The following is an 8,565-nucleotide window of genomic DNA, read 5'->3' on the forward strand; positions in this document are numbered from 1 at the left end:
TTTCTGAACTTCTCCAATTACTAAATCCCGCACATGAGAAAACAAAGCATCAATATCTTCAATAATGAACACTCGTCCATATCTCCAAGAAATGTCAATGCATTTATTAAATGTGGTTTTCTAATCGTTAACTTGCTTAGTCAATTCTCCTTTCTGCAAGTCGACCAGAGTTCTCCCTATTTCTAGAAACAGTTGTCCTAAATTTATTGGTACTTTTTTATCAGCTTTGCAATCCAAAATTATGAAATCTGAAGGGAATACAAACTTATCTACTTTCACCAATATGTCCTCAATCTTCCTTATTGGTTTCGTAGTTGATCTGACAGCTAATTTAAAGATCATAGTGGTCGGCTTTACTTCCCTAATTTCTAACTGAGCAAAAACTAAATACGACATTAAGTTAATGTTTGCTCCTAAATTACACAATGCTCTGCCTAAAATTTGCCTTTCAATAGAACACAGGATAAAGCTTCCTAGTCTTTCAGCTTTGGTGAGATCTTGCTACTAACCAAGATACTACAACACTCAATTAGTGTAACTGTTTCATACTCTGATAGTTTCGCTTATTGGATAAGATGTCTTTTAGAAATTTCACGTAGTTGGGCATTTCCTCCAATGTTTCAACTAATGGAATGTTGATATGTAATTATGCTCAGGATATCCAAGAATTTCTCGAACTATGTGTTCTAGTTTGCCTTCGGAAGTCTTTGAGGAAGGGTATCAGTGGTTTATATATCGATACCGTATTATTTTTGTTGGGCCTGCATACTTGATATTCTGAATTGTGAAAGAACAAATGATGAAATGCTGGCCCTTTTGCTGATCCAAATCATGATCCACCAAGTTATTTGCCCCAAATTAAATTGGTTGGTAGAAAACTTGGTCTTCCTTTCTCCACGATCTTCCAGCTGATGTGCACCACGTGGAATAATCCACTAACTTCTGCCTGATTTTCCTTCTGATTTCTTATGGGAATTTTTTAGAACAATTAATTTCTTTCTCTCTTTTGTTCTCTCCATCGTTTTGCAGAAAATCTTTACTAACCCTTTCTTTCTTTCTGATTATTTCGAGTGATTTCCGTGAGTATGAAGAAGATGAAGAACATGCAATTTTGTAAAAGAAAAGAAAAGGAAGAGATCTACATGATGATATACGTGGTTCGGCAAATGATGCTTACATCCACGGGAAGGAGAAGTGTTTTTCTTTAAGAGCTAAGTCACACTTTTTCTTTACATATTTTTAGCTTTCTTGTAAGCTTTTGTAAGTTTTTTTTACAAATTGTAAATGATGCATATTTATACATTTTTCTGATGCAAGTAGATACAAAAACAAACTATAAAGAAACAGAAATATTAGGCTGTTGAATATACGGTTGAATGTTTGAGCTTAAATTCACTTCAAATCTCCACCTTAAGCTCAACATGCAAGCTCTTCTCCTTCCATATTTGACATGTCTTCACCCTTTTTCAGGAAGCTGGAAGCTGATCTGACTAAGATAGTTCACGAGCTCGAGTTTCGAAATAGGTTTGGTTAGTATATCAGTGACATTCTTGCTGGTTTGAACCTTTAACACTTCGACTTCACCTTTTTCTATTCTGTCTCTTAAAAAGTGATATTTAATATCTATGTGTTTGGTCCTTAAATGGTATTGAGGGTTTTTGGAAAGATGAATGGCACTTTGGTTATCACAGTAGATCTTTACTACTGTTTGATTAATACCAAAGTTCTTCATCAGCCTCTTTAACCATAATGCTTCTTTTATTGCAAAGCCATGTATTCTGCTTCTATGGTTGATAATGCTGTGATTGACTACAAATTTGCTTTCCAACATAATAAATTTGGACCATATAAGAATAGATAACCTGAAAATGATCTTCTTTTATCTTAATCACCTGCAAAATCTGAATCAACATATCCATATAGTTCTAGATCTATTTCTTTTGTACTTTGATATGTTAATTTTGACTGTTTAGACCAAATTAAGTATCTTAATATCCATTTTGTTGCTTCCCAGTGCCTTTTTCCAGGGTTAGACGTGTATTTACTGATAAAACTAGTGTTGTAGGACAGGTTTGGTCTAGTAGATATCATTAGATACATTAGACTACCTACTGCTTGATTCTATGGAATTAATTGCATTTGAGTCAAATGTTCTATGCTTGTTTCCTTTGGTGAGTTTTCTAAAGAAAGTTTAAAATGACTAGCAATAGGTATAGTGACAGGTTTTGCATTAGACATATTAAATCTGTTAATAACCTTTTCGTAGTAACTCAATTGACTAATGGTTAGAATAGAGGAAGCCCTATCTCTACTTATTTCAATCCCAAGAATCTTTTTAGACTGACCTAAATCCTTCATGTCAAACTCTCTCTTTAGGAGATCTTTAACATGTTTTAAATCCACCTTAGATTTCCCAGCAAGTAGCATTGTTAGGCATGAATGCCTAGTTTATTGTATTCATATGTTTATTGTACTCATATGTAATATTAATTTCTCACAATTAAATTCAGCATCGTTTGATCCTACTAGGAGTTTTAGTCTAAGTGGGAGTTTGTTGGATTTTATGTCCTAAAACTCGTAGTTTGTAATATCATATTCTTGTTCAATAAAGCTGTTATTGAAAATCTTTAGTAAATTTAAATTCTATATTCATGAATCCAATAAACTAAGGTTCTGAGGCTATTAAGTTTAGGTTTGAACTTTATGTAGTGACATAAATATGGATCAAGTTCAAATATATATAGCCAAAATGGTCTATAGTATATGAATAAGGTTAGACGCCTTATTTTGGGGACACTATGGATGCGGCCCATTTTATAGTTAGTACAAACGATGTGATCCTAAATCGTTCATGTGGAGATAGGAAAATGGGGGCATCCTATATAAAGAGTTTACATAAGACTGAATCATGAAATAGTCACTTTTTACGTTCTAAATGTCGTTTAATGTATAAAACTGACTATTTCGTTAATTGATGATCTAGGTAACTTAATCTTAATCCTGAGCTAACTATGAACTCTTGTTCACTCGGAATTATCCTTAGATCTGCATAGATGAGGCCAGCCTATTATCGCTGGCTCAATAAGCCTCCCATTTCAGGGGTAAGATCAGGTGGATAGCTGGGAACATAGGGTGCAAAATGGAATTCACTCCTACCCGTTATAGGAATAATAGATAGGTTGTTCCCTTTAGTACTGAATCCAGGTCTTGAACAAGGGGTCTCACCCTCTCATTGGCCCGAAAGGGGTTCGGTTTATAGGTTGGACCTTAAACCAATTTTTCATTAGAGGATCAGTGGAACTTAAGGAATAAGATGTAGTCTCGGGGGTAAAACGATTTTTATGACCCAGCCGAGATTATGAACAACTTGTGAAGTATTAGCTTACTAATCATGGTTATATAAAATGGACACAAATATATCTATAGTGAGGGGAGTACAATTACGAGACTATAGTGGAATGCCCCTTAATTAACGAATGTTGATTAGCTCCATCTAAAGAGTTTAGCCAGCTAATCTCGGATCGTTTGGAGCCCATGACCTATAAGTCCATTAGGTTCCCCTACTAGCTCATATGGAATAAACTTAGAACAGTATGATAGAATAATTTGAATTGTTCGAATTAGGCGAAGAAAGAGAAACCGACAAGTATATGTGATATAGTGGTTAGTTTTTCAGTTTAGAGATATAGCTTTAATATTTAAATGTGATTTAAATATCAAGAATATGAATACGTTCATATTCGGAAGCTTGAAAATAAAGGAAATGGTCAAAGATGTAAAAAGTCAAAGAGTTAACTTTTGACTTTGAAAAGTCAAACTTTGACCAACTTTATATTCAAATGTGATTTGAATTTTAAGAAAATGAATGCGGATTCATGGTCGAGAGGTCAAAATTAGTCAACATGAAAAAATCATAAAAAGTCAAAATGTTGACTATACTTTGACCAAATGACTATTTTGCCTTTTGACTAAAGTTAATGGGAAAATCCAAACTTTTGTTGGATAATTCCACTAACAAAATAGTGGGCTAGGTGTTGGCTTATAGTGGAGACATTAAGCCCACTTAGTGAGTAGATTCTAGATGTTGAGTTTTTCTGAAGTTATTTCATGCAATTTTGCATGGTCATTTTCTATAAATATGGGCTTGTCATTTTGGATTAAAACTTTTGGAAATTTTGCAAAATTAGTTTTTACAAATTGGGCTGAAAAAATCCAAACCCAACCCAAATTTCACTTTACTATTTCCATCTTTTTCTCTCTCTCTCTTGGGTTCTTCATCCATGGGGTCCCACAACCCGGTTATGAGTCTAGAGGATAGTAGGTCAGCTCTAGTGGTTGTTCGGTTCGTGTTCGAGTGGAGATAGACGAGTTTTGGGAGCTTCAAAGGTAATGTTTCTAAATAACCCTAATTAGTTTTTTTAGGGTTGCATGTTTAATAGATGCAATTAGAGTAAAATTAATTCTCAATTCCTCTGTGCATGCCTACTTTTCCATCACATCATTTGGTCAAAGTCAAAATTTGACCGAAAAGTCAACATTTTGAGTTTTTATATTTTTTCCATGTTGGCTAATTTTGACCTCCCGACCTTGAATCCACATTCATTTTCTCGAAATTCAAATCACATTTGAATATAAGGTTGGTCAAAGTTTGATTTTTCAAAGTCAAAAGTCAACTCTTTGACTTTTTACATCTTTGACCATTTCCATTATTTTCGAGCTTCCGAATATGAAAGTATTCATATTCTTAATATTTAAATCACATTTAATAATTAAAGCTGTATCTCTAAACAAAAAAACCGACAACTATATCACATATACTTGTCGGTTTCTCTCTCTTCACCTAATTCGAACAATTCGAATTATTCTATCATATTGTTCTAAGTTTATTCCATATGAGCTAGTGGGGGAACCTAATGGACCTATAGATCATGGGCTCCAACGGTATGAGATTAGCTAGCTAAACTCTTTAGACGGAGCTAATTAACATTCTTAACTTACGGGTCATTCCACTATAGTCCCGTAGTTGCACTCCCCTCACTATAGATTTATTTGTGTCCATTTGATATAACCATGATTAGTAAGCTAATCCTTCACAAGTTGTTCGTAATCTTGGCTGGGTCATAAAAACCGTTTTACCCTCAAAACTACATTTTATTTAAGGTCATAAAAACAAATGTCATATGAACTTCTTTGAAATCCAATACTCTCTATGTAATCAATAAATCTTCTGTACCAGCATCTAGGGGATTGTTTAAGACCATATATAGATTTTTCTAGGAGACAGTAAAGGTCTTCCTTCCTTTTTTCTTCAAATCATTTAGGTTGAACCATATAGATAACCTCTTCTAGATTTCCATGAAGGAAAGTTGTTTTAACATCTAGTTGATCTAGTTCAAGGTTGTATTGAGTAACTAGAGATAAAAGAAGTTTAATAGAGGTTTATTTTACTACTGGTGAAAAAATTTCAGAGTAGTCTATGCCTTCCCTTTGGGTAAACCCCTTAGCCACTAACCTAGCCTTGTACCTAGGCTTTTCTTCTTTGGTAGAACCCTCCTTTAGTTTATATATCTAGTTAGAAGCTATAGGTTTGCACCCTTTAGGAAGAGGCATCCTTTAGGAAGAGGGGCTAGGGTCTAAGTATCATTGACAGTGAGTGATCCCATTTCTTCACACATAGCTTGAATCCAAGACCTAGCATTAGGACAATTTACCGCCTCTTCAAAAGTAGCTGGTTCTTGGTCATTAGGAGCTATTGTGGCATTTAAGACTAGGTTCATTAATTAGTTTCATTATACCTAGCCGGAGGAACTATCACTCTTCTTTGTCTATTGATGAATGGAAAATAGAGTAAATAAATATGTGTTTATCGTTTGTTCTCCATGCATCGCTGGTCATGCGTTGGACTAAGAGACATGTAATATATGTCTAAGAATCTATGCGATGACCATGCGTTCCTGCCACAAGTTTTCTTCCTCTCTCACCAAGTATAATGAGATCGCAAGTTTCTCGGGGTGATCCGAGGTCGAACTCAGGGACTTGTAGCTAAATGTTACGAAGTAATGTGTTTGCGGTGAAGAATAAAAGAATAATGAAGGTTAAGGACTATGTGCTACTCCTACTCCTAACTAAGTAGATTAAGCAATGGAAGTGTGTCTATGAGAGTTGATAGAGACACGACAACTATTAACGCGTAATAAGATGCATGGAAAAATGGATAAAATGGTGGAGGGGATGACTTCACCGTATCAATAAGCTTGATCGCAAGGGTAACCCCAATCAACACAAGTTATGAGATCATGCTGTACACAATTGTCTAAGACGCATGCGATGCATATGCGATAGTGTCGATAGGACTTATGTCTAAGTCTCTATTATTACTCATGCGACCTAACACATAAACAAGGTGACATCATACCATCGTATCCTACTTCTGGACGCATGCGATATGACCACATACTATCATGTGATGCACTCATAAGACAAGGTAATCACATAAAGCGTGGTTCACATAAGATTATTCCTATCTCTAGGAACACTGTTTACTTTGCTTAGTGAGTTCCACTACTTACCCTCTCGGGCAGTTAGTCGCCGCTGATCATCTCATAGACAAGCATTGCGACTGCTCATAGACAAGCATTGCTATAGCCTCACACTAAGCAAAGAGGATTTTCTCACAATACTCACGCAATGCACACCTCTCGGTGGTTTGCTACATGCTTCATATGTCTATGCTGCATGATTAAGTATGTGATACTCTAGCAATCTTACTTAGTCATTGCAATAAAAGTAAAGGATGATAAGAAAAGGTAAATGAAGATGGAATCGAAGGAAATATAGAGATGCATTGATTACAAATTGTATTAATGTCTTAAGCCAAAATGTAATACAATACAGAGATAGTAGAGAGATGGAGGGCCAGATGTAGGCAATGTCTTGCTTCCATCAGATGTGTATCAAGGCTGCCGGTGGTGCCATGGATGGGCGGGGGAGTAGTCTCTCTCAAGATCTATCTCCGGTGAAGCTCCGATCATCACTCGGAATGGTTGGAGAAATGAAGAACTCTCAAAGAATGTCTTCTCACACTTTCTTCTATGATCATAAGGATCTACCCTGAGGCAGAAGCTTGTATAATTTGAAGTTGGGCTCTCAGGCTTCTATTATAGAGCTCAATTGCCGACGTCATTAATGGTCCTGCTCTGAATTTCTACTGCTAACAGCATGATGGACCTGTTATGAATCTCTGCTACTAGCAGCATGGTAGGTGAAATGTCAACGTCATCTTTTGATACTCCCGAGGTATGCGTTCATGCTTGGTTTCTGAAGTACCATCGCATTCCACCACCCTTGTGTTCATCCCTCTATTATGGTTATTACTCTGCAGCCGCAATCTCCATGTGATGGACGCATGCGGTTAATGGTCACAAAATCCATGCGACGAACATATGCGATCGCCTTTGTGATGGTGGAATACATCGCATGCGATCGATTCTTGTGATAGCTACAAAAATAGACATTTAGACGCAAAATAACGCATAATATTGGGTTAACCGAGATTTTCAATGTTGATCGATGCAAGCTCACTTTTTACATGAATTCTTAGTATAATCACCACATATTCTACTTGTTAGCCCTCATAATTCTAAATAAAAGGCTTATAATAACGTACATTTCTATCGGTTATCATCTATCCCTAACCAATGAATACTGACTTAAATTAGGTAGAACTTTAGTATTCTCAATGCTCATTTGAGTTTTCCTCTTCTTCTTCTTCTTCAGTTTCATTAGGAGGGTTATGACTAGTGGAAGAATTTTTAGGTGTCTCCACTTCAATCCTAGCAGTACTAGAGCTTTTAGAAACTTCATAAGTTGTCTTTTCTTTTTGCATAAACATCTATTTTTCTCTGAAAGTGACATCCCTACTTATGACAAACCTTTTCTCAATAGGATTCCACATCTTAAAGCCTTGAACACCTTCTGAGAACCTAACAAACATACACTTTACTGCCCTAGACTTTAGTTTCCCCTGACTTTGGTGAATATAGGCAACATATCCAAATACCCTTAGATTTTCTAGGTTAGGTGGATGTTTTGTCCATTTTTCTTCATGAGTTAGAATGATTAGGGAAGAATGAGGACACCTATTTAAGGTGAATACAATGTAGCTTGCTGCCTCAGCCCACTACTTTTCACTAAGGATTGCATCTGAAAGAAGACATCTAACCCTTTCCATGATTGTTCTATTAAGTCTTTCAGCAACTCCATTATGTTGAGGAGTAAATCTAACAGTCCTATGCCTAGTTATTCCTTCTTCTTTACAAAACTTATTAAACTCTTCACTACAAAATTGTAGTCCATTGTCAGTTCTTAGGTATTTAATTTCTCTAGAAGTTTGCTTCTCTATCATGAGTTTCCACTCCTTAAACCTATCAAACACTTGGTCTTTAGTTTTAAGGAAGTAGACCCAACTTTTTCTAGAGAAGTCATCAGTAAAAGAAAGTAAATACTTTGAGCCACTTAGGCTAGGTGTAGGAGCTGGACCCTATAGGTCAGAGTGAATATAATCTA

Source organism: Benincasa hispida, chromosome 3 (genome assembly GCF_009727055.1).
Source record: "Benincasa hispida cultivar B227 chromosome 3, ASM972705v1, whole genome shotgun sequence".
NCBI classification, from domain to species: Eukaryota; Viridiplantae; Streptophyta; class Magnoliopsida; order Cucurbitales; family Cucurbitaceae; genus Benincasa; species Benincasa hispida.